Here is a 25059-nt window from a genome sequence, read left to right as displayed (position 1 = left end):
TCTGCATGATCCCAGAGTGCTGGCGTGGGGCTAAAAACAGGATGGGGCTGTCCTCCTGGCCATGAAGTCAGTCTCAACGGCTTCATGGTCACACTGGAAACAGACTTGCATCTCCCCCACTGATTGCCAAATCCTAAGGATGTGGATTTGAGAAAGAAAAGAAATTTCAACCCAATTCATAGTGAAACCTGTTGAAGTAATTTGAATTTCCTATTCTTTTCTTTGGCCCTCTGCTGACTCCCTTCGTATGAATGCAGAATCCAGCATGAACCTGGCATGTGGGCTAAGAAGAGACCAAGAGGACATTTCAGAGGTTTTAGACACCCTGTCATGCGAGGCACAGAGCTCCTGAATGGGCAGGGCTTGGCCTGAAGTCGAGGAGTTGTAGAGGATTTCTCTAGAAGCTGTGTGTATCTAGCAGTCATACTTTGTAACGCTTACTTAGGATGAGGGGCTTCCCAGGTGGCACTAGTGGTAAAGAACCCACTTGCCAATGCAGGAGATGAAAGAGATGTGGGTTCGATCTCTGGGTCAGGAAGATCTCTTAGAGGAGGGCATGGCAACCCACTCCAGTATTCTTGCCTGGAAAATCCCATGGACAGAGGAGCCTGGCAGGCTGAAGTTGCAAAGAGTTGGACGTGACTGAAGTGACTTAGCATGCACGCATGAAGGAGGATGAGAGTATTGGCTTACAACCCCCAGACCACCCCTCAGTGCTGCTGCTGCAGAGCTGGGCCCTCTCCCCAGGCCTCCTGCTAGTACTTTGGTTTCTTTGTGTGAGTCCATTTCTCCCGATAGACCTATAATGAAGAGGTCAGCCATAACCCCCTCCCTGCCAGAACCCCACCATAATAGCTACCAATGGAGCGAACACTTAGTAACTTTGTTTTTTAATAGTTTCCTAGTTGGCTCCCATAATGATGTAAAAATAAAAATAGAAGTGTGTCTTTTCTTGCCTCTCCTACTTGACCTCCAAGTTAATCAAATAAGTGACAGAGAGATTGCAACTGCCAAGAAGTCAAGATTCCCTTTGATTAGTGTACCAGACATGCTTGTCACACCTTCGCCTCTGGGCTCGTGGCAAATAATGAGAGTTTAGGATGTGTTCTCCCTTACCACTTTTGGCAGGTCACTTCGCCTCTCTGGACCTCAGTACTGACATTTTATGATCCATGATTTTGTGACTTAAATAATAGTTATTTCCAGATCCTGCATTCCCATGGCCCCTTGACCTTTACTATTAATATCACCAAGGAACAGCAATATCACTAACATCTTGGTTTTAAGGAACCTGCTCTTTGACACCCATCCTATCCTCCCAGCTCACCTTCTCTTATCCTATTACCTGGCAGATTTGTAATCCATTGGCTAATCACATTTTCATTGTCTACCATCCTCCTTTTTAATATTCTTTTTTTTTAAAAACCTAGTTTAGATTATACAATCTGTCATTTTTATTAGTTAAGCAGCCACATGTTGCAAGAGGAAAATGCATAGTTGTGCTTATTTATTTATAGATTCATGACATAACTCTGGAATTAACCCTGGCAATCCTGTTTCACTTGCTTAGTATATTCATCCTACTCTCCAGAACTTAGATTTTCTTTTCTCACCCCCAGCTCTTGAGGCTCCTTTCCCATTTACCTTTAGCTGATGACTTTGCCTCAGAATTTATTGAGGAAATAAAAGGTGGACCAGATACCCGTCATCAAGTCTCACAACCCTCTTATATCTTGATCCATGTTCCATTTCCCACTTGTATCTGCAGATGAAGTGTCTTTGTTCCCTTGAAAGGCTATTTCTACTTGTTCTCTTCCAACTGCATCACATATAGACTGAGTCTGCACCCTCACTAGCTCATTTCAGTAATAGTTTACATTTGTTGGCTTGACATAATTGTGAATCAGTAGTTCCCTGTATGGGGCTTCCCTCGTGGCTCAGTGTTTAAGAATCCACCTGCTAATGCAGAAGATGCCGGTTTGATCCCTGGGTTGGGAAGATCCCCTGGAAAAGGAAATAGCAACCCACTCCAGTATTCTTGCCTGGGAAATCCCATGGACAGAGGAGCCTGGTGGGCTGCAGTCCCTGGGATTGCAAGGGTCAGACACAACTTGGTAACTGAACAACAACAACAAAAGTTCCGTGTATAGTGTTCCAGTTTGGATGATAAATTACATGGGCCTCTTAGTTATATGACAGAATTTCGTACAGCAGATGATCTCTTCAAATCAGCTTTTACGTCGCTCTCACATTGTCCTGGTTACTTTACAAGTCGTTCCCTAGATTTACAGTAAGTCACAGCACGTGGCGGGTAGGTCCTCCCTTCCTTTCTCTGCTGGAAGTGTATTGGTTCTTCTAGACCTTTGCTGTTTCATCTGCATTTTAAACCCAGTTTGTAAAGTTCCACAAAATCCTGGGCTTTCATCGAGTGTCTAGATCAGGTTGGGGGAGTACTGACATCATTTCAAAGTGAAATCTTCCTGTTTATCAACATGTGTAGTGCACGATTTGTTTTTTTTTTTTCAAATGTCTTTCAGTAAAACGTCACAATTTTCTGTATCCAGGTTCAATGTGTATGTTGTCAGTTTCTTACTAGGTATTTTATAGTTTTTGTTTCTATTGCATGTATTATATTTAAACTTTTAAAAAATATATATGTATATATATATTTTATTGTTGTTGTTATGGTACCTTTGGCCTATATTCTCATATGTAGCCAGTTTGCTGAACTTACTTTTTGTTTATAATAGTTTATAAATTTGTCAGGGTTTTCTATGTAATCATCACTTGCAAAAACTGATGGTTTTTGTTTTTTCCTTTCTAATACTTCGGCTGGAAAAAACTTTTTTATTGACATACGGTATACACACAGGAAGGAGCACACATAAGCTTAACTCTTGAAACATTTTCACAGAATGAACATACTTATTTAAATAGTACCTGGATCAGGAAACAGAACATTATTTGTACCTCAGAAGTCCCTCCTACCAATCCCTTCCACTGTAACCTCCCCAAAGAATAACTCTTGTGCTTTTAATATTTTTTTCTGGCTTTATTGACTTGTTTCATGTAGAGTCCCCTCTCTCCAATGTATCACTTCCTGCTCTTCTGCTGGAATATTCCCTACCTAGCATACAAACATGCTTTACAATCATCTGTCTTGAATAACTCTTCCTTGACCCATGTCCATTTCTAGTCACCACTCCTTTTTGCTAATCCTTTTCTCAGAGAAACTTCCTGAACAAATGTTCCATAGTTACTGTCTCTGTTTCCTTACTTTGCAGTTTCTTTTCAATTCACTTGATTCTGGCTTCTGTCTCAGGGATTCTACTGAAATAGCTCTTGTGAAGATTACTGTGACTTTCACGTTACCAAATCCAACTGAGAGCTCTGTCAGTATCCTTTTCTATCTCTTAGCATGATTTGATGTGGTTGGCCCTTTCTTAAAATACTTCCTTTTCTTGGCTCCCATTTATTCATTTAAGTGAATATTTGTTTACTGCCCTTCTCTCCACCAAGATTCCAAGTTTCACAGGTCAGGGGTGATGCCCAACTCTTTCACTGCTCCATTACCAGCATCCAGTCCAGCCTCTGTAGATAGTAGATTGTTGCCTGGACTGTACTGATTGCAGTTCACATTCAATCACTCTTGTCTCATGCTTACTTGGATGTCTTGCAGGTACCTCAAATTCAACAGGTCTAAGATGTGTTTATCATAATAGTCCACAAGTTCTTCACTCTACTAGTTTCCCTCTTTTGGGACATGTCACTACCATTCACTGAATCAAAAACTGCAACTCATTCCTCTTCTCATCCCCACGTCTAATCCATCACTAGTACCTGACCATCCTGCTGCCTAAATACCTTTTCCAAATCCACCTACTGCCTTTTATTTCCATTTCATCCTGCCAGATGCCACTTTGTTGAATTAGTGCAACAATTTCTGAACTGTTTCTGTTCTAAACTGTTCTAAACTCTGGTATTTCTCCCCTCCAGTTGGTTCTACATGGCCCTTTAAAAAATATGACTAGTTACATCATCCTCATATGGCAGACATTGTGTCTTGTTCTGTCCTCCGAAATATAGAAATAGAATTAACATGGGGTAAGCAAAGCAATTCAGGACTGTACTTACCAAGTCATTTATATTTGATTTCAATTTCAGTATTTTTCCAAATCTTGAAAACCCCCTTGAATTTTTGTACAACTTCTATGTCTTCTACAACTGTTGATCTTTCAGATTCTTATCTTTTTCTGCACCTACCTTTTCTTCAAATTGAGTTCTGTAGACTCTCAGTAACAGAGGGCAGATTTCATTCCTCATTAGAAAGAAATGTATAAGCAAAACTAGTTATCTGGGGTTGAAGCACTACGTGGCTATTCATTTGTCAACAACTGTTGTAAAAATTGTAAAAGAGACCTACACTGGCTCCCTATGTTAATATTAAGAATTCTTAGTGATCCAAAGTCAATTTATTATTGCTTTCTTTACTTGGTTAGATGGAGATTTTCAACTAGTTAATGAAGTGCATTTTGTAATTACTAAAGGACCCTGTTATTTCAGTGATAACCAGTTACCTGCAACAAAAGCCAGAACATAAGTGATATTAAACAGCTTCTCTTCTCCATCAGTTGGTGTCTAAGTAGTTGCTTGCAGAAAAGCATAATCAATCAAAGGGCAAAGTTGAAAAGTCCTTTGTTTTTGATGATGTGCATGGTTTTAAAATTTGAGAGCAATACGGCATGACTATGCTTCTGTTTCCAGAATTAGCAAGAGTAGCCAGACAAGATTAATAGGTGGGTTCATTATGCCTAAGAAGTTGACTGGGTTTTTTTCCCCCAGAAAATAATTGCTTTTCTGGAGTGCAGGAAGCTTTGCTCACTCATTGTCAAGATCTGTTATGCGGATGGGGGATGACATCATTCTTCCCACTGTTGGTAGGGCAGAAAGTCAATAAATGTGATTGGCAGCTTTGTGCAACATTGAAAAGTCTCCAGCAGATTTCTCACTTGGGACTCACTAAAAACCAGAGGACTCCAGGAAATAAAGTCAAACTGTCCTCTTTTGACACAGGGCCATAAACATAATGGAATGATTTCTCCTACGAAAGATTTGAGCAAAAAATAATCTCTACTGATTTCTTTGGTTAAGTCACACCCAGCTTTCTTTTCTTCTTAGGTCCTGTTGTTTGAGATAGTGTCACTAGCAATGCATTACCTATCTAATATTGTGTAACAAAATACCTTATTTTAAATGGGCACAGGAAAGTAGTAGAGTGAAATGCTTAAGACCATGGGCTCTTGAACCAGAGATCTGAATTCAAATCTTAACTCAGTGGGTCATGCGACTTTGGGTGACTAACTTAATCTTTGCCTCAGTTTCTGTATCTATAAAATGGAGGAAGATAAGAGTACCTCCCACAAAGTGTTTCTGTAATAATCAAATTTATTTACATAAAATGTGTGGCAGATAATGATGGCCATTACTAGTGTCACTATATGATTGAAGTTTGGGCGAATGGCCAAAAATTCTTTTTTGGTCTTTCCGGGGACACTGAAGGTAAATTCCACCTGGCATTCGTGTCTGTGGATGGATGAATCCTTGCACATATAGCCAGGTAAATCTTTATAAATGGTCACCCAACACTTGGCAAAGCAAGCAGGTATTTGGAAATTTAAAAAATGGAATCAGTGTTTCATGGTGTCTTAATAGAGAGAGAGAGAAAGATCTTATTTCTACCTTTTTTTTTTCCCCTGAAAAGCTACAACAATGGGGATAAATCTGATAGCTCTCTCTGTAATGTCACATCTTGTAATCCACTTTTGCATTTGGTTTTTGCTGGTGGCATAGAAGGCATAGGATTATATTCACACTAGGAGGTCCAGGGAGAGGTTCTGGCAGTCACTGCAGCGAAGCAGGGGTTTGCAGCCCCTGAGATCACACAACTCAGGCCAGCCACTGCGGAATGACCATACCCTTTGACAAGTGGAGACAGATCAGGAAGAGGCGGGGCTCTGCTCTATCTTGGATTAAGAGGAACAAGGATGTCTATTAAGTGTACAACAGCGTTGTTTATAAAAACACTATGTAGATACCTTCATTAAGAATTTGTTACTAGGACTTCCCTGGTGGTCCAGTGATAAAGAATCCTCCTGCCATTGCAGGGGGCCTGAGTTCGATTCCTGGTCTGGGAAGATTCCACATGCAGCAGAGCAACTGAGCCCATGAGCCATAACTATTGAGCCCATACTCTAAGCCTGGGAGCCACAACTACTGAAGCCTGTGTTGCCCTAGAGGCTGTACTCCACAACTAGAGAAGCCAGCAGTGAGAGATCTGTGTGCTGCAGCTAGAGAGTAGCCCCTACTCGCTGCAACTAGAGAAAAGCCTGTACGGCAATGAAGACAAAGCACAGCCAAAAATTAATAAAATTATAAAAAAGTTTATTGCTAGAAAAGCTAAGCCTCATTTGAGTCCTAATATTTTTATAACAGTATTGATAACATCAAAGATCACTGATCATGTCACCATAACCAATATAATCATAATGAAAAAGTTTGAAATATTGCGAGAATTACCACCGTGTGGCACAGAAACACCAAGTGAGCAAATGTTGTTGGAAAAATTGTGCTGACAGACTTGCCTGACAGAGTTTCTGCAAACCTTCAGTTTGTAAAAACTGCGGTATCTGTGAGGTGCAGTAAAGTGAAGCACAGTGAAATATATATGCCTGTTTGTGTAAGAATATATCATTAATGATAATCCAAATTTAAAAAGCATTCACCTGATACTAATATGAAGTGTATGTCTGATATATCTAAATTTAAAAAAAAACCATTCAGATGACCCTTGTTGGTTGTGACGTCGTCTTTTTCTAGCTGTGGTTTTACTTAGCAACTCAGCAAGTCCTTGGTGCTGGTGGGCGTGGGCTGCAGTGTACACTCCAAGTCTCCATCCATGAGGATCCTACGGTTTCAGAGCTCTAGGGTCACTAAAGGACAGTGCAGAGGTCACCCATTCCTCCTCATTTTAAAGAAGAGGAAACTGAGGCCCAGAGAGAGCTGACTGCACACAGTCTCACAGGGGGCTGGTGGCAGAGTTGGAGGTGATGCCTACATCTCCCGATTGCGTCTCGGCACGAGGCTCCTCTCTCCAGCGTAGCCTTTCCCTTTTTCTAGTCCTGACACTTGAACATGCATGAAATGAAGGCTCTGTGGTTCTGTTCCTCCGCTCAGAGGGAAGCCCACTCACTTCATCAGGTTGTGGATCCCCTTCCCAGTTAAGCATAGATATTCTTCTGGGCTCTAACTCGAGAGACTGTCCTACCTGCAAACAGTGGTTGAAAACCTGTCGGTTTTAGAGACGCTGCTGCAGCTCAATGAGAGGTGATAAAGACATAGGTAATTGCTGTAGAATAATCCCGCTGCCAAGAAGATGATTGAACTCCCACACAGAAGGTGAACAGATGGTAGATTATTGAAATGCATAGGCTGTGAGATGGGATAATTTAACTGATGGCTGGGCACCCTCATTTCAGACTGAGGGAGGCTCACGGGAGAATGTGCCTGCCGCTAGGTGGCGTGATCAGCCAGGGCCCGTGTTGTCTACTCTCGGAGAGAGGGAGACCAGATTCTATGCACTCCCAAGAATCCCTTAGTTCTTTCCTTAACTGGGACTGCAGACCAGTCCTGTGGCTGAATAGGAGACTACCGATTTTAAAAGACTTAAAATCACATTAAGTTTAAAGTACATATATATCACTGAGGACTTCCGCATGGAGAGAAACCAGCCACATATTGGGGTACTAAATCACTAAAGAGATGGGGCTGTGGCTGAGTGGGGGCAGTGTCTGGGCCAGGAGTAGCTCTGGACTCCAACAGTCTTTCAATCATTGGCTCCTCTGGTCCTAATAATACTTTCTTTTTACCACCTCCCTCCTCTTCAGGCTTGCCCACTGCTGGCAGAATAGCAGGAAAAACTGGCTCTAGAAACTTCATTTTGAAAGTTTATACAGCTAATAACCTTATTTTAGAGGAAAAATAGGACTCCCAGGTGGCTCAGTGGTAAAGAATCTGCCTGCAATGCGGGAGACGCGAGTTTGATCCCTGGGTTGGGAAGATCCCATGGGGAAGGAAATGGCAACCCACTCTAGTATTCTTGTCTGGGAAATACCACGGACAGAGGAGCCTGGCAGGCTGTAGTACAGGGGGTCGCAAGAGTCCCATCAGGACTTAGCGACGGAGCACCCTCGCTTGCAGAGGAAAAATAAAGCAATCTATTGTGAACTGGTGTGACAGGGTGGAGGAAATTATGAGAGAGGAAAGGTAAGCTGATAACATGTTACCCTGTATTGGTTACCCAGCATTGTCTCTGTCATCTTACTGATTGTTTTTTTTTGAAAGGTTCCTCTGCTAACTTTGGTTTCTCAATCTAGAGCACTAGAAAGCTTCATCAGTGACTTTGGGATGGCCACTTCCTTCTGACTTTATGTGAGAGCCACTTTCTGTTCATATTTGAGTTCATTAGTGAACTAATTTGTTCATTCATCCACTGAACAAATGTTCATTGAATCTTTCTTTGTTCAAGCTTTTATCTTTTTCTTCTTGATTTTTTAATTGGAAGATAATTGCTTTACAATGTTGTGTTGGTTTCTGCTGTACAACTATGTCCATCAGCCATAATTATATATATATATGTGTGTGTGTGTGTATATATATTTATCTCCCCTCACTCTTGAACCTCCCTCCCCTCTCCTATCTCACCCCTCTAGGTCATCAGAGAGTACCAGGCTGGGCTCTGTATGTTATATAGCAGCTTCCCACTAGCTATTTTCTTGTGTCTCAGTTTTTACTTCTTTAAAATGAAGATAAATACCTATCTTGTAGGATTGTTATAAGGATTAAATGAGCACTTTTATGTAAAATACTGAAAACAAGTCCTGGCAAATAGAAAGTACTCAAATGTTAGCTGCTCTTTAGTGCTGCCACTGCTGCCCACTACTGGGATATTACTGCTACTACTGGTATGTTACTGCTGCTGTTTCTCTATGACGGCTACTACTCTATATTACTGTTATCACTACTGTTATTACCACTGTACTACTGTTACTACTATGTTATTTCTACTCTTAATTTACATTTTCAGCCTGTATTTCTCTTAATTGCAGAAAATATCTAATCTTGTCAAGGTAAATTTCTAATCTAACTTAGATAAAATAAAAATCTAATCTTGTTAAGGTAAATTTATTCTCTATTGGATTTTAGGTAAATAGTTATTTGAAAAATTCCACTTTTTCTCAGAGGGCAAGCTAACCATCACTGAGGGTCGGGCTGTGTGGTCCATAATTGTCTTCTATCTGCATGGGGCTACCTTGTCTTTGTTGCACTCTGCTCTTTGGCCTCTGTCCTTATACATCTCTGAGGTCTGGGCTGATCTCTTCTGAACCATTTTTGGGCCCGATGCTGGTGGGAGATGGGATGGACAGACACCAGGGAGGAATTGTCAGATGTTCTCTGGTCTCATGTCTCATGAAGCTGAGCTCATGATTCTTGTCTCCGCACTTTTGGGGACCAAACTGGACCAGAGGACTCCCTGCAAAGCCAATAGGCTCCCTGGGCTGTACTTTAGGAAATGAGGACCAAACCTCCTTGTCCTGGGCTCCCCAAACTTATCTGTGTATTCCTACCCCTGCCCCGCAAACAAATATAGCACCTCTAAAATTTTATTTATTTATTTTTTTCCCAATTCTTCAAATCAAAACTCATCATTCATGAAAGAAATCCAAGTGTGGAACAGGCAAAAGCTTTTTTTTTTTTTTTTAATTATTGTGTTAGTGGAAAGGCTATTGGGAGGTACTTGAGCAGTACTTCTGAAATCATAGCATGGAAGTGTCCAGTGAGGAGTCAAGTACATTGTTAACTGTGAGCAATGTGTGTCTTAACTGTTGCTGTGTAACAAAATTTCTGAGTATGGACAACTCACCAATTCAAACTGAAAATAGGTGGTAGTGCTAAGGCTAGAATGGACACATGAAATTTCTGGACTATAGACTGCTGCTGCTACTGCTGCTAAGTCGCTTCAGTGTGACTCTGTGTGACCCCATAGACGGCAGCCCACCAGGCTCTGCCGTCCCTGGGATTCTCCAGGCAAGAACACTGGAGTGGGTTGCCATTTCCTTCTCCAGTGCATGAAAGTGAAAAGTGAAAGTGAAGTCGCTCAGTCGTGTCCGACTCTAGCGACCCCATGGACTGCAGCCTACCAGGCTCCTTCATCCATGGGATTCTCCAGGCAAAAGTATTGGAGTGGGGTGCCATTGCCTTCTCCGGGACTATAGACTAAACACAAAGAAATACAATTTCTTTGACTGAATACAAGTCCATTCAACATAGGCCAATAAAATACTGCCAATAAGAAACTCTGTCACACTTTCAATGAATAAATGAGTTTCTAGTATAGACTTTGTACTTGAAAATTGTTTTTGAAGTTTTGGGGCATCTTATAATTTTGCATTATTTCTAAAGAAATATATAAACTCTAGCCCCTTCTCCTGTATCATATACTCAAAAAGAGATGAATTAATGAGTTTTCTTATGTTACTTGGGACTGCTGCTGCTGCTGCTGCTAAGTCGCTTCAGTCGTGTCCGACTCTGTGCGACCCTGTAGGAGGCGGCCCACCAGGCTCCCCCGTCCCTGGGATTCTCCAGGCAAGAACACTGGAGTGGGTTGCCATTTCCTTCTCCAGTGCATGAAAGTGAAAAGTGAAAGTGAAGTCGTTCAGTCGTGTCCGACTCTTAGCGACCCCATGGTCTGCAGCCTACCAGGCTCCTCTGTCCATGAGATTTTCCAGGCAAGAGTACTGGAGTGGGGTGCCATTGCCTTCTCCAATTACTTGGGACTAGAGTTAGTTATTGGTCAGAATTAAGATTTACCCTATAGATCATGATGATCTAAGTCTGAGGGTAACAAAGTACTCCCTGTGGGCTGAACGCTGCCCAATGCCTGCTTTATACATCTTGAGAGCATAAGAATAGTTTTTACAGTTTCAAATAGAAAAAAAATCAAAAGAAAAATATGTGATATGTGAGCATTATGGAAATTCAAATTTCAATGTCTATAAACAAAGTTTTATTGGCACACAGCCATACTCATTCGATTGCGTATTGTCTGGGGCTGCTTTTGCACTATGTTGGCAAGATCAAGTAGTTTCAGCAGAGACTAGAAGACCTGCAAAACCAAAAATACCTAGTATTTGACCCTTTACGGGAAAAGTTTGCTGACCTCTGGTCTAAGATGTGGATGAACATGCAGAGAGATTTAGGGATAGCCTTCTGTTCGGCATCCTCTGTATACAGTCTACAGGTAAGAGCAGTCAGCCCCTGCAGAGGTGCTGATCTTAAGGAAAGCAGGTGGGAGAAGCTGTGCTTTCATCATGGCGTTTGTGTCAGTTCCACCCCTCAGCCGTGCTTCTTAGAGCCTGCTGTTATTTTATGCCACCTGCATAACCTGATTTGCATCTTAAATGAATATCCAGCTACCACTTGGACTTTTTTCAGAATAAGGAGAATGGCTTTTATGAAGCCATCTGTAGATGAAAAATAAAGAGCAGCGAGCACTCCCAGAATATGGGATTGAGGGATGTAGCACACAGCGCAAGAGTCATGCAGCTGATTGGCTCCCAAGTCAAGGAGTTACTAAAGAGGTGCCAGTGTTGACTAGATAAAGGAGGCAGACGGGAGCCCTCTGGAAGAGAAAGGGAAAATAAAAGCCATTTGAAACCCGTGGGCACACTTGGATAAGAGACTGGGCCGGAGCTAGTCTTCCCATCCTGAACCCCTGTGCCCTGGAACTCTGGGGTGTTCTCTTCTCCTAGATCCTAGCAGGCTTAACAGTCGTGGGACTCGGTCTCTTGTGGGACTGCACCTACTGCCCTGGGGGCTCTTCCTGGGGACATTTGAATCAGAGAGCGTTTCTACATCTCCACTCAAGTCCGATTTTTATGGTGCATTCATCTTAATGATGTCAGAGGTTAATGACTGGTTGAAGCTCTTTTTCTCTTTTCTTTCTTGCCCTAACTATTCCCAACCACTGTTTACCCCCAGAGGAGTTGTCAGAAGCAAATTGCAGAAAATGGAGCAACTCTTAGCTTCTGAATGCAAAATAGAAGCCTGAAACAAGGATTAGGGAAGTCAGTGTGATGAGTCAGAACAACCCTAATTGAGTTCCTCCCTGACATTCTCCCTCTCTAACCCCCTCCCAGTGTTTCTCCTTGAGTAGAAAGACTTTTTTTGGCCAGGAAGACAGAGGAGAGGGAGAGAAGAAGTGAGAAAGACCTCTTCATCTACTCTCTGTGCTTTTATCTTCTCTTTTTATCTCCTCTTCCCTGCATCCTTTCTGTTCTCCGCCCTTTCCTGTCTCTCCTCTCCCTCTCCCCTTTCACTCCTCTCTCTCAACCTTCTTCTTCCCTTCTCCCCCTCACTACCTGCCACCCTCTCCTCTCTCTCATCCTCCCCTTACCACTCTCTGTGCCTGTTCTTTTGCCCCCCTCCTCAAGCTGAGTTGATTCAGGGAGATGGCTGATCTCATGGAGGAATTCTGGTTGTCCTCATGGTACTGTCGTATCATGGAACTGGTTGCTGGGTGCATCTAGGCTTGGAGATCTCCACAGATGCTCAGCAGGACTGCAGGGCATCCGAAAGTCCCTATGGTACAGACACCAAGTGCTCGTGTATGTCCAAGACCTGAGACGGTCCTGCGGACAGCACAGGGGTATGTATATTGGTAAGACAGGATGTGGGTATTCCCTGCCCATGGGGAGCCAGCATCTCAGTGGGTCCCGAGCTCCAGAGAGCTATTCAAGAAACTACCACTACTCATTGCCTGTGTTAAGGACTGGATGAGATGAGTTACATCCTGAGAAGGAGGGCTTATGCCCCATTTCCCCCCAATGCAAAGCTGGCCCTGGCTGGATCTAAGGTATGACTGCAGAGAGGAGAGGGACCAGGAGAACATTTTTCTGTTTAACTGAGCTTATTTTTCATAAAGGACAGAACTGGAGCCCCAAATGAGAAATTAAAGTGAGTTATAGGAAATGAAGTTATATTTATTACATACCAGAATTTGTGATTATAAAATTTGTACCAGATATAGTCACATTTATTAAATATGATGTGCCAGGTATTCTATGAAATGGTTTTTATGCCTTTTCTCATTTAATTCCTTTAATGAGTTTTTTGAGGCATGTATTACTAATCTCATTCTAGGGGTGACTAAGGTTTTCAAGAGTACGTTTGTGGGACTTCCAGTAATTAAGACTTTGCCTTGCAATGCAGAGAGTGTGGGTTCCATCCCTGGTCAGGGAGCTGAGATTCCACATACCTTGGAGCCAAACATAAAACAGGAGCAATATTGTAACAAATTTGATAAAAGACTTTAAAAATGGTCCACATTTAAAAAAAAAATCTTAAAAAAAGAGTACGTTTGTTAGCCTGAAGTCACATAGTCAGAAGGGAAGGAGCTAGGATTTGGGTCAGCCAGTAATGACTCTGGAGTCCCACCTGCTCCACATCTAATAGCTGAGGGTCAGATGGGACCTTATGGCAGGCCACTGAAATCTACTTTGCATGTAGCTGTTAGTGAAGCAAACTTTTCTTTTGACAAGGAACCCTTTCTGGGCCTCTTGTCACGTGCCAGCTGCTCAGCTAAGCATGGGATACAAGATGAGGAACATTCACTTCCCTCCAGGGATGGGGCAATCTGCCTCCGTTTGGTTCTAACACATGGAAAGGACTCGGTATGGACTGGTAAGGGAAAGAATGTCTAATCTCAGATGTAGCAACAAGAATATTGCAACCATGCCCATAGAGAGGGAACCTGAAAGAATCAGAACACTGATTCTGGTGAAAATAGGGATTTGATTTTAGAATGGTCTCTGCCTTAGGCAGTGCCGGAGGGCTGTTGGTTAGGAACCTGATTCTCACTGAACAATTGGGCTCAGTGGAAAGAGATGGGCTCATCTGATCTGAGAGTGTTCCTTTATTTTTAACATCAATGAGGTACTGATGAAGGAAATCAGTCAGTGGCTCTCTGAGGGTGAAACTGTGTTCAGAAGGACTTGTTTGTGGAAACTGCACCCATTTCTTGTTGTCCACAAACTAAAAAAAGGATTAATGAAATGGTTGATGTAGGTAGGGAATCTAGGTCATATAACTTCTGATGTCACATCTCGCACACACTGTTGAATACAGGATAGACAACAAGGCCCAGGTTTCTCTAAGGAAAGAAGAAAGTCAGTTACAGCTTCCTACGTTTGGCAGATGCACGTAGTGATTTCTGGTTGCCAGGCAATGGGAGGGGTCCCCCACCTTTCTGCTGTTTTCTTGTTGGCACCTCTGTTCTGAAAACAAATGGTCAGGGAGGCCCATTTGTTGAAGTTGTAGGAAATTTTAGTGGTTAGCCACAGACACTGGCTCTGGTTAATAAAAGAGAATTAATTGGAACAATGTAGAGAGCTCACAGGATAGAAAGAGGGGCTCAGAAAGGGCAGGAAGCAGGTAGCACTGAAGAAGGCAGGAGTTGAAGCAGGAATTGCTCCCAGCACCACCACTGGTGAACTCCAGCCTTACTTAGTCTTTTCATCACTCCCCTCTCAATTCCATCCCAGAAGAGGGGCATCTGTCTGGCCTGGACTTGGTACCCACCTTATGCCCCGCTGAAGGCAAAGCATCTTGATTTAAGCCTAAAGACTAATCTAAAGGAGAAGCAGTAATTCCTCAAGGAAACAGGTGGTAAGTTACCAGATGAGATGGTTGGATGACATCATCAGCTCAATGGAAATGAGTTTGAGCAAACTCCAGGAGATAGTGAAGGACAGGGAAGCCTGGCATGCTGCAGTCCATGGGTTGCAAAGAGTTAGACCCGACTGAGTGGCTGAACTTTTTACTTTACCATCAGAAGGTGGAGTGGGTGCTGGGCAACCCCTGAGCACCTTGGTTGGAAGGCTCAACTTCCTGAAACTCTCGTTGACCTAGGTATAGGTTGTGAGACCTTGGTATAGGTCTTAAAAGCCTTTTATAATCTTGCTGTCTTGTTTCTGGACATGCCTGTGCTAGCAGTTCCCCAGGACCCTAACACCTTCCCACGCCCTCAGTTTACTCCCGTCTAACTTTCCCTTTCTGACCTGGCTGTCTTTGCCTCATCTACTCTAACATCAACTTCTCTTCGCCAGGAACTAATGTCTTCCTCCTGTATGCTCTCATAAAGCCTTTTGTTCTATATATCTACTTAGTTGTTTATGATGTGCTGGGTCCTAGTTGTGGCATGCGGGCTTCCCTGTAGCTGTGGTGCTGGGACTCCAGAGTGCATGGGCTCTGTGGTTGTGGCGTGTGGGCTTAGTTGTTCTGCGACATGTGGGATCTTAGTTCCCTGACTAGGGATCGAACCCATGACTCCTGCTGGAAGGCAGACTCTTAACTACTGGACAACTGGGGAAGTCCCAAACTATTTGTTTTTGGAGGTGTTCTTATAATCCTCATTTTCCTGGCCCAGGAATTCCCTGAGTACATGTTGCTGCTGCTATAGAGAATTCGGACAGAGCACTGAATGTGTCCTCAGCTTTTTCTAAGCACTGTCTACATGAAAAGCCATTACATCCTCCAAGGACCTTATGTGGCTAGTGTCTCTGTGTTACAGGTAGCGACACTGCAAGGGAAGTTAGGTTAACCTGTCCAAGGTCAAACAGCTGGGACAGAATTGGAACACTGCATTGTAGCAGCAGAGTTTGTGCCCTTAACTAGTCCTGCTTTTTTTTTTTCTCCTGCCTCCTACACCCTCCACACCCATCAGACATCTGTTCTACCTCTTCATAATTCTGCATTTTCCCCTCTATTCCCACTGCTTTGATATCAGCCCTTATTCTCCCAAAGGCCCCACATTAACATAAACTCAGGTGTGGTTGAAAGGGACTAATTATGAATAACAAAAGACATTCTCCTCACCCCAGGCACTCAGGAAATTTCCAAGTGCTTTAGAAGCTCTTTGCCAGGAACTGGAACAAGGACCAAATGTGTATTTCATATGAAATCACAATATCACACCTGCTTTCCTTGACTCCTTCATGATCTGCTTGAGTAGCGTGTTAACTGGTCCTCATTTCTCAAGTATATTCAGTACCCCATTGCCAAAGATATCTTACCAAAAATTATACTTGATTACATTGTTCATCTGCTTATAATTAAAATTTTCCTGTTACCTATTGTGCCAACATAATTTGGGTCTAACTTTACCCAAACCCTGGTAGCTTAGATGGTAAAGAATGTGCCTGCAATACAGGAGACTGGGTTCAATCCCTGGGTCAGGAAGATCCCCTGGAGAAGAAAATGGTAACCCATTCCAGTATTCTTGCCTGGAGAATTCTATGGACAGAGGAGCCTGGAGGGCTGCAGTCTATGGAGTTGCAAAGAGTCAGACACAACTGAGCAACTACACTTACTTTCCAGTGGCATCATCTATCATTTACACTCTTGCCTGTAATCTTTAGCTCCATGCATCCCTGCATATGGCTTAGGAGAGGACCGGGGGCATGTTATGTGCTTTATAATTTGGCAGTGCTCAACAGGCCATATGTTTTCATCCCTGGCACAGCCTTGAAGGACCATTGTGTCTTGACTTCCCCCACATGTCTGGTCAAAGAAATGTTTCTATTCTAAGACACTGAGCAAATAGCATCTCCTGTGGGAAGCCTTCCCGGTCATCACAGGTACAGTGAAGTTATCTCCTTCTCTGTTTCCATCATAGTTTTTTCCTAGCTATCTTACCTGGTGGACTTATTTTCTTTGGTGGCAAATAATCACAAACTGGATAGATCAGGACAACAGAAGTTTACCATTTCACAGTTCTGGAGGCTAGAAGTCTGAAATAAGGTGTCACAGGGCCATGCCCTCTCTCTGAAACCTAGCTTCTGGTGATTTACTGGCAATTTCTTGTATGCCTTGGCTTGTGGTTGTTTAACTCCAATCTCTGCCTTTGTAGTCGTAGGGCATTTTCCCCAGCTCTTCCTCACATGGCTCTTCTCCTATAAAGACACCAATCATGTTGAATTAAGGGTCCATTCTACTCTGATGGACCTAGAAACAGTCAAACAGAGTGAAGTAAGTCAGAAAGAGAAAAACAAACATTGTATACTAACGCATGTATGTGGAATCTAGAAAAACGGTATGCGTGCTGCGTGCTAAGCTGCTTCAGTTGTGTCCTCCTTTTTGTGATCCTATGGACGGTAGCCTGCCAGGCTCCTTTTTTCAAGGGATTCTCCAGGCAAAAATACTGGAGTGGGTTGCCATTCCTTCCTCTAGGGAATCTTCCCTGACCCAGGAGTTGGACCTATGTCTCTTATATCTCCTGCATTGGCAGGTGGGTTCTTTACCACTAGCACCATCTGAAAAATGGTATAGATGATTATATTTGCAAGACAGAAATAGAGACACAGATGTAGAGAACAAACAAGAGGGGGAAGGGGTATGAACGGGGAGATTGAGATTGACATATATCCACTACTATGCATGAAACAGATAATTAATGAAAGCCTACTGTGTAGCTCAGGGAACTCTACTCAGTGCTCTGTGGTGACCTAAATGGGAAGGAAATCCCCAAAGTGGAGGATATATGTGTATGAATAGCTGATTCATTTTGCTGTGCAGTAGAAACTAACACAACATTAGGCAACTGTACTCCAATAAGAATTTTTAGAAAAGAGTCCACTCTACTCCAGTATGGCCACATCTTTACTATTTACGTTTACAATAACCATGATTCCAAATAAAATCACATTTTGAAAAAATGGAGGTTGGGACACCAGCATGCGTTTTTTTGGAGTGGGGACACAATTAAATCCTTAGCATCTGTCTTTTCTTAACTTTTTGTGAATATGTGGCCTTCCCCGCCTGCTCTGTCCCATAGCAGGCTCCTATGAAATGTTCAGTATGTGTTTATGCTCGTTCATGAGATGATTTTGAGAAGGAAGGAGAGGAGTCGTGCATCCTTCATTAGGTTATGAATGAAGCGGAGGTGAATCCAGATTTCTTCTTGCTATCACAGAAATCCTATGAGCACAGTGACTTTGCCTGTTTGGTGACTAACATATCCTTAATGCTCAGAACATGCCTGACTTAGAGTAGGTGCTAAGTAAATATTTACTAAACCATCATACATTTTTAGTTGGATGGAAACTATTGAATGAGTGGATTAAACTGAAAGGAAATAAATAACAGATAATTTTAGAAACATTTTTCCGGTCTTTACCCTGGCCAGGTCTTTGCCAAGTTGTTTTGTTGCATTCACAAGCTTTTGCAAGTAAAGCTGAGCCTTCCAAGCTGCTAGCCCGAGGGTTTTGTTGTTGTTCCGTCGCTCAGTCATGTCTGACTCTCTTGCGACCCCATGGATTGCAGCATGCCAGGCTTCCCTGTCCTTCAGCAGAGGGTAGGAGGCTGGTATAAAGGTAACCACTGCTGGGGTGCTAATGGCATTAGAGCTTGTGTTTGTTTGTTTGTCCGTAAATTGGCATCCTCCTGAAGTCTTGGTCTCTCTAGTCAAGGCTATGGTTTTTCCAGTGGTCATGTATGGATGTGAGAGTTGGACTATAAAGAAAGCTGAGCGCCGAAGAATTGATGCTTTTGAACTGTGGTGTTGGAGAAGACTCTTGAGAGTCCCTTGGACTGCAAGGAGATCCAACCAGTCCATCCTAAAGGAGATCAGTCCTGGGTGTTCATTGGAAGGACTGATGTTGAAGCTAAAGCTCTAATATTTTGGCCACCTGATGCGAAGAGCTGACTCATTTGAAAAGACCATGATGCTGGGAAAGATTGAGGGCAGGAGAAGGGGATGACAGAGGATGAGATGGTTGGATGGCATCACCGACTCAATGGACATGTGTTTGGATAGACTCCGGCAGTTGGTGATGGATAGGGAGGCCTGGTGTGCTTCAGTTCATGGGGTCGCAAAGAGTTGGACACGACTGAGTGACTGAACTGAACTGAAGTCTTGGTGGGTCCTTCCTGTCCTTCAAGGGTGCCACAAGGAGGGAAATTTTGCCAATAACCCCTGATAAAAGTTGGTTTTGATTTTCAGTCTACTCCTGAAAACTCCCAAATCATAGGAAATTGGAACCTAGTTTTGCTCCTGTGTGCTGCCCGAATTGGATGTTTAGCTCAATTCAGGATGTTTACTACCTGGCATTAATTGATAATTGCCTGGTTGCACTGAAACTGCCCATCCCTGGCTTCTCCCAGGGTCTCCCAGGGAGTTTTGGACCATGGATGCTCCCAGTTATGCCTCATTTGGGTCCTGATTTAGGACCGTCATCCTAAAGGAGGGCAAGATTTGCCTGTTTCCTTCACTCCTTTGCTTTTCCCCTGGACTCCTTTCCGTGGGTGTGGGCTCAGCTGCCCCACTGCACAGCAAAGTCGCAAAGGGAGGGTACAGCTGCTTTCTTGGGATCACTTGGCGGCAGCTCATTATGAAGGTTAAAGGCAAATCTGCGAGTCCCTGTACCCCAGAGACAACAGAGAGGCAGTCTTTGAGTTTGCATGATGTTCTGAGGTTTCTGTTTCTTAATAATCATTTCCTGTTTAGGTCAAACTATAAGAAGAGCCTTGAGTAATGGTTTTTTTCTGGTTTGAGTCTTGAAAGTTTAGTATGTGGAGCTACTATTAAACTCTGGACAAAGAATATAAATAGCCACCTTGCATCCTTCTAGAATTGCACAGTTGGAGTATGTCTCTGTCACTGAAACATATGCTTTCTATTTGCTGTGTGGTCATTTAAGTGACCAGCTGGGCAGCATGAACCGCAGTATAATGATGTGAGATAAAGAGAAGCTACCAGAGAAAGAAAATCCATGTGCCACGAAGCGCTGGGGTGTAAACAGGTGGAGTGCTCACTGCACCCTGTACTCTTCTCCCTGGGCCTCTGAAGGCCCCTCCACTGGCACTTGGCCCACTTTTGTCACATGAATTATATTTATAAATTTTTCCCTTTGTCTTTCATTTCCTATATCTCATTACTATAATTAGCAGCTCCTAATCATAATTCACTTGAATGTGTGGGACCGCTGGGAGGTTAGAAACATAGCAATTATTGAAAGAGGGAGATCATTAAAACTCACTTAGAGAAGATGAAAGAATAATCATGAACACATTTTCTTTGGTAGCCTAAGACTTGTAAGGCCATCTAATTGCTTCTGTTATGCTTGGGGTCAATGTAGAGTATCATGCATTTACTTATCACCCACTTTGAAAACCTCTGCCTTAAACATTTCTTCCTTGTTTCTTCAACAACCTGCCAGCACCAGTCTATACCCTAGGACCATTACTGATGAGAGAAACCCACTGCTCTTCTCAGATGCCTGACATTTCATCCAAATCATCCGTCTGGATTTCTGCTAGCAAATCTTCCTTGGGAAGCTTTCAGTTTGCTGTCAAGTATTAACACCTTTGTGTGAGTGAGTTTTGTGGGTATGGATGTTAACCATCTTGCGAAGATTCAGGCTTTCACTTTGTAGTATAGTGTGGTTGCTGGAAAGTGGCCTTCCAGGCAGGAACTACATTTCCCAACCCCCTTTGCCTCTGTCTGGGGCCATGAGACTGAGTTCTGGCTGGTGGAGTGTGGATGGAAGTGACATTAGCTTCTTGCCTGTGACAACCTTCTGTGTAGTCACATACTTGTCCTTTTGTTATGCCTGCTGGCTGACCATCCACACCCAGGGCTCCTTGTAGGTCAAGAGTTGATGACAGCAGGGTCTTCATCGATCTGAATAAAATTATTATTCAAAGAACAATGTAGAACATCTCCCCTCCACTCAGACCTCATGATGCAATTGAAATTCTCCTGTGTTAAGCCACTGAGAATTGGAGTTTATCTATGACCTTTCTAATGCTACCTTAACAAATAAAGTGGAAAACTCTTCATTAAAAATATGTTTTGAGAGATAGTTTGAGATAGCCAGTTCCTGAGGATAGAGGAGGGAGGGATTTTGGCTAAGGGTGAAGGTAGAAAGGATCTAGAACAGCAAGGAGTGGGCCCCCAAATAAATTTCCTTACCTAATCATTCTTGTGAGGACTGTGTACTGCTTGTAGCATATTGGTTAGAAGGAATTTCTTGCTGACTTGACATTTAAGATTTCTTTTCCCACTTTTCAGCTTTCTTAGCATAAAGTTTCCTTCTCCTATTTTCATAACTTGCAATGACTATTTGTAAATCCTCTCCTATCTCCCTAAGCAATAGAGCATACTTGTTTTAATTTCCCCTCACTCCTGGCTCCCATGTCAAACTTTCAAACTTATTCGAATAAGCACTTACACCAAGCAGCTGAGGATGTATTGTTTGTCTGTCCTTTCTTATATCCATCCACCTATCCATCCATCTGTTTTTGCATCCATCCATCGGAGAAGGCAATGGCACCCCACTCCAGTACTCTTGCCTGGAAAATTCCATGGACGGAGGAGCCTGGTAGGCTGCAGACCATGGGGTCGCTAAGAGTCAGACACGACTGAGCGACTTCACTTTCACTTTTCACTTTCATGCATTGGAGGAGGAAATGGCAACCCACTCCAGCGTTCTTGCCTGGAGAATCCCAGGGACTGCGGGGCCTAATGGGCTGCCGTCTCTGGGGTCGCACAGAGTCAGACACGACTGAAGCGACTTAGCAGCAGCGTTGCTTGTTCTCACCACCTATTTTGTACCAGGAACTCTATGAGGCTCTGAGGACACAGTGATAAATGAGATACATTGCACCTCATCTTATGGATTGGATTAAATTAGAAAGCGTTTTAGAGGTGAATTAGTATTTTAAATGCCTATCATCTCTACCCTGTGCAAGAAGTCCCAGTAGATATTAGTACACAGAATTTCTGCTCTAAAAGTCTGTTTGAAGCAAAGATGGGCCTACCACCCCTTTGCTCTTAAAACTAATGGTGCTGCATGCATTAAGGGTGAGGAGAGTTGAGCACAGTGGCTCAGTTCTCTCAGTAGCCACTTGGTTCATGGGAACTTGAATCCAAAAGCGTCATACGAATGACTTTTAAATACTGACCATTTTATTCTTGGTTATAGCTGCTTTGAGAATTTTTGGTAAAACACCTGTTTGTGTTTCCTGATTGAGATCTGTACGTTGACTATAGATGATGTTCTTATGAGTGATTATTACTAATGAAAATTTGCTTCATTTGTAAATGACATCTGTATTAGTTATCTTTTGGCATGAAACAAATTACCCCACAAGTTGACAACTTAAAACAGCAAGCATGATTTCATAGTTGGTGATGTTGAACCCGGGAGTCACTTAGCTGTGTGGCTCTGGCTCAGGCTGTCTCCTGAGGCTGCAGTTAGAATGTCAGCAAAGGCTGCAGTCATCTGAAGCCTTGGCAGGGGCTGGGAGATCCACTTCCATGAAGGCTCACTCACAGCTCCTCACCTCTCTGTAGGACTGGTCATGACCTGGCTTCTCCCTTTCCCCACAGCATGCTATCCAAAAGAGAGAGCATGCCACAGTATCCTTTAGGGCCTAGCCTCAGAAGTGACATATTCTATCAGCCACACATATGACCCTGTGCAACATGGGGCAAGACTACAGAAAAGCATGGATTCTAGGAGGCAGAGGTCATTGGGGGCCACCTTGATGAATGGCTACCATAATATCCTTTTAACATAACTATTTTTTCACTCTTAGAAATGCCACTTCAGTCATACATGCATATGACCATGTCCCTACAAAGAGATTCAGGCCATGTTAGGGCTTCTAGGATCACATACAAAGCCTGAGGTTATGAGAGACTGCTTTTGTTTTAGGTGGGGGTCTGTGTGTGCATAGTCATACACTTTTGATTTTGTAGCTTCTTTTTTCAAATACATTGCAACTTTAAAGGTCTTCCCAAGTGGCGCTAGTGGTAAAGAACCTGCCTGCCAGTCCAGGAGACATAAAAGGTGTGGGTTCAATTCCTGGGTCGGAAAGATCCCCTGGGGGAGGAAATGGCAACCCACTCCAGTATCCTTGCCTGGAGAATCCCATGAACAGAGGGGTCTGGAGGGCTACAGTCCACAGGGTTACAAAGAGTCAGATGTGACTGAAGTGACTTAACACTATGTGACTTTAAAACCTTGGTGACCATTTAACTGTGGGTCCCCTTGTTTCACAACACAAGGATGTCTCACATCCCCTCATGTGAGAAAGGTGATGGGATGCCCATGTAGGACAAGACCAGCCTTTGGTCTTGAGTGGCTACTCCTTACATGCCTTTCCTTCCTTTCCTGTTCTTCCCCCCACAAGCTGAATGCAGATTTGATTTGGATGTCCTAAGTTTTGCTGCTTAGTGATATCATAAACTGTTCCTTTTATTTGAAACTTTTCAAAGACAACAAAACCAAGCTGAGGAGAGTCAAGCATATGACATGGATTAAATCAGTGAACTTGCCTGATCTGAGAAATTGCCTGCCACTTGTTAGAGATGTAGATTCTCAGCATGGTGCAGACCTATTGAATGAGGTTCTTCTGAGGAGAGATCTGTGGTTTTAAACAAAAGCACTTCAGGTAATTTTTAAGTCCTGTAAGATGAAAGAAACACTGTGTTAGATCAAAATGGGCCCAGTCAAATGTATATCAGACTTCTTGGAGCTCAAATATAAGTTGCAATTTGAATTAAAATAAAGAGAACAATTTTAATAGGCAGATAGTTTGGCTTCCGGATTTTTCTCAATGAACATTTGTTCTGAATTGAGCAGGACTGGTTGATGCTCCTTTGGTAGTCTGGGCTTCATGGTGCCTTCCGGGCTGTGAGCATCACTCCCTGATTGAAAATCTAATGCTTAGAGACACAGGAGTTTTTAAATGTAAGTGTTCTCGAAACGCAAGTCAGCTTGATGTTCAACCAAAACACAGCCAACCATTTTAAACATTAAAACCAAAATGAGCCATATTATTTTGTTTTGAGAGTACTTTCAGAGTAATACAAGGAATTTTCAAGGTAGTCTATTTCAAGGTAGTCAATTATTACTTCATATTGTGAACTTTAAAACCCTACAAGTGATAATACTGCATTTTTTCATGGCATATATGTACTATTTGTTTAGTTTCCTGTGGCCACTATAATACAGCAAACCTGGAGGGTGCTTAGAACAACAGAAATTTATCCTCTCACAGTTATGGAGACCAGAAGTCCAAAGCTGAGGTATTGGCAGGGCTCTGCTTCCTACGAAGGTTCTAGGGAGAATCTTTACTAGCCTCTTCCAGCTTTTGGTGGTGCCCAGTGTTCTCAACTTGTGGCTATATGACTGCAATCTGTTTTTACATGGATTTCTTTTCTGCCCCTGTGTCTCTTGGAAGGAAACTTGGCATTAGATTTAGAGCTCACATAGAGAACATCACTAGATGTTCAAGCTGGATTTAGAAAAGGAAGAGGAACCAGAGATCAAATTGCCAACATCCACTGGATCATCGAAAAAGCAAGGGAGTTCCAGAAAAACATCTATTTCTGCTTTATTGACTATGCCAAAGCCTTTGACTGTGTGGATCACAATAAACTGTGGAAAATTCTGAAAGAGATGGGAATACCAGACCACCTGACCTGTCTCTGAGAAACCTATATGCAGGTCAGGAAGCCACAGTTAGAACTGAACATGGAACAACAGACTGGTTCCAAATAGGAAAAGAAGTATGTCAAGGCTGTATATTGTCACCCTGCTTATTTAACTTATATGCAGAGTACATCATGAGAAACGCTGGGCTGGAAGAAGCACAAGCTGGAATCAAGATTGCTGGGAGAAATATCAATAACCTCAGATATGCAGATGACACCACCCTTATGGCAGAAAGTGAAGAGGAACTAAAGAGCCTCGTGATGAAAGTGAAAGAGGAGAGTGAAAAAGTTGGTTTAAAGCTCAACATTCAGAAAACGAAGATCATGGCATCTGGTCCCATCACTTCATGGCAAATAGATGGGGAAACAGTGGAAACAGTGTCAGACTTTATTTTTTTGGGCTCCAAAATCACTGCAGATGGTGACTTCAGCCATGAAATTAA

The sequence above is a fragment of the Bos mutus genome, chromosome 10 (assembly GCF_027580195.1).
Source record: "Bos mutus isolate GX-2022 chromosome 10, NWIPB_WYAK_1.1, whole genome shotgun sequence".
NCBI classification, from domain to species: Eukaryota; Metazoa; Chordata; class Mammalia; order Artiodactyla; family Bovidae; genus Bos; species Bos mutus.
The sequence above is the reverse complement of the archived record's forward strand: the minus strand, read 5'-3'. Positions refer to the sequence as shown.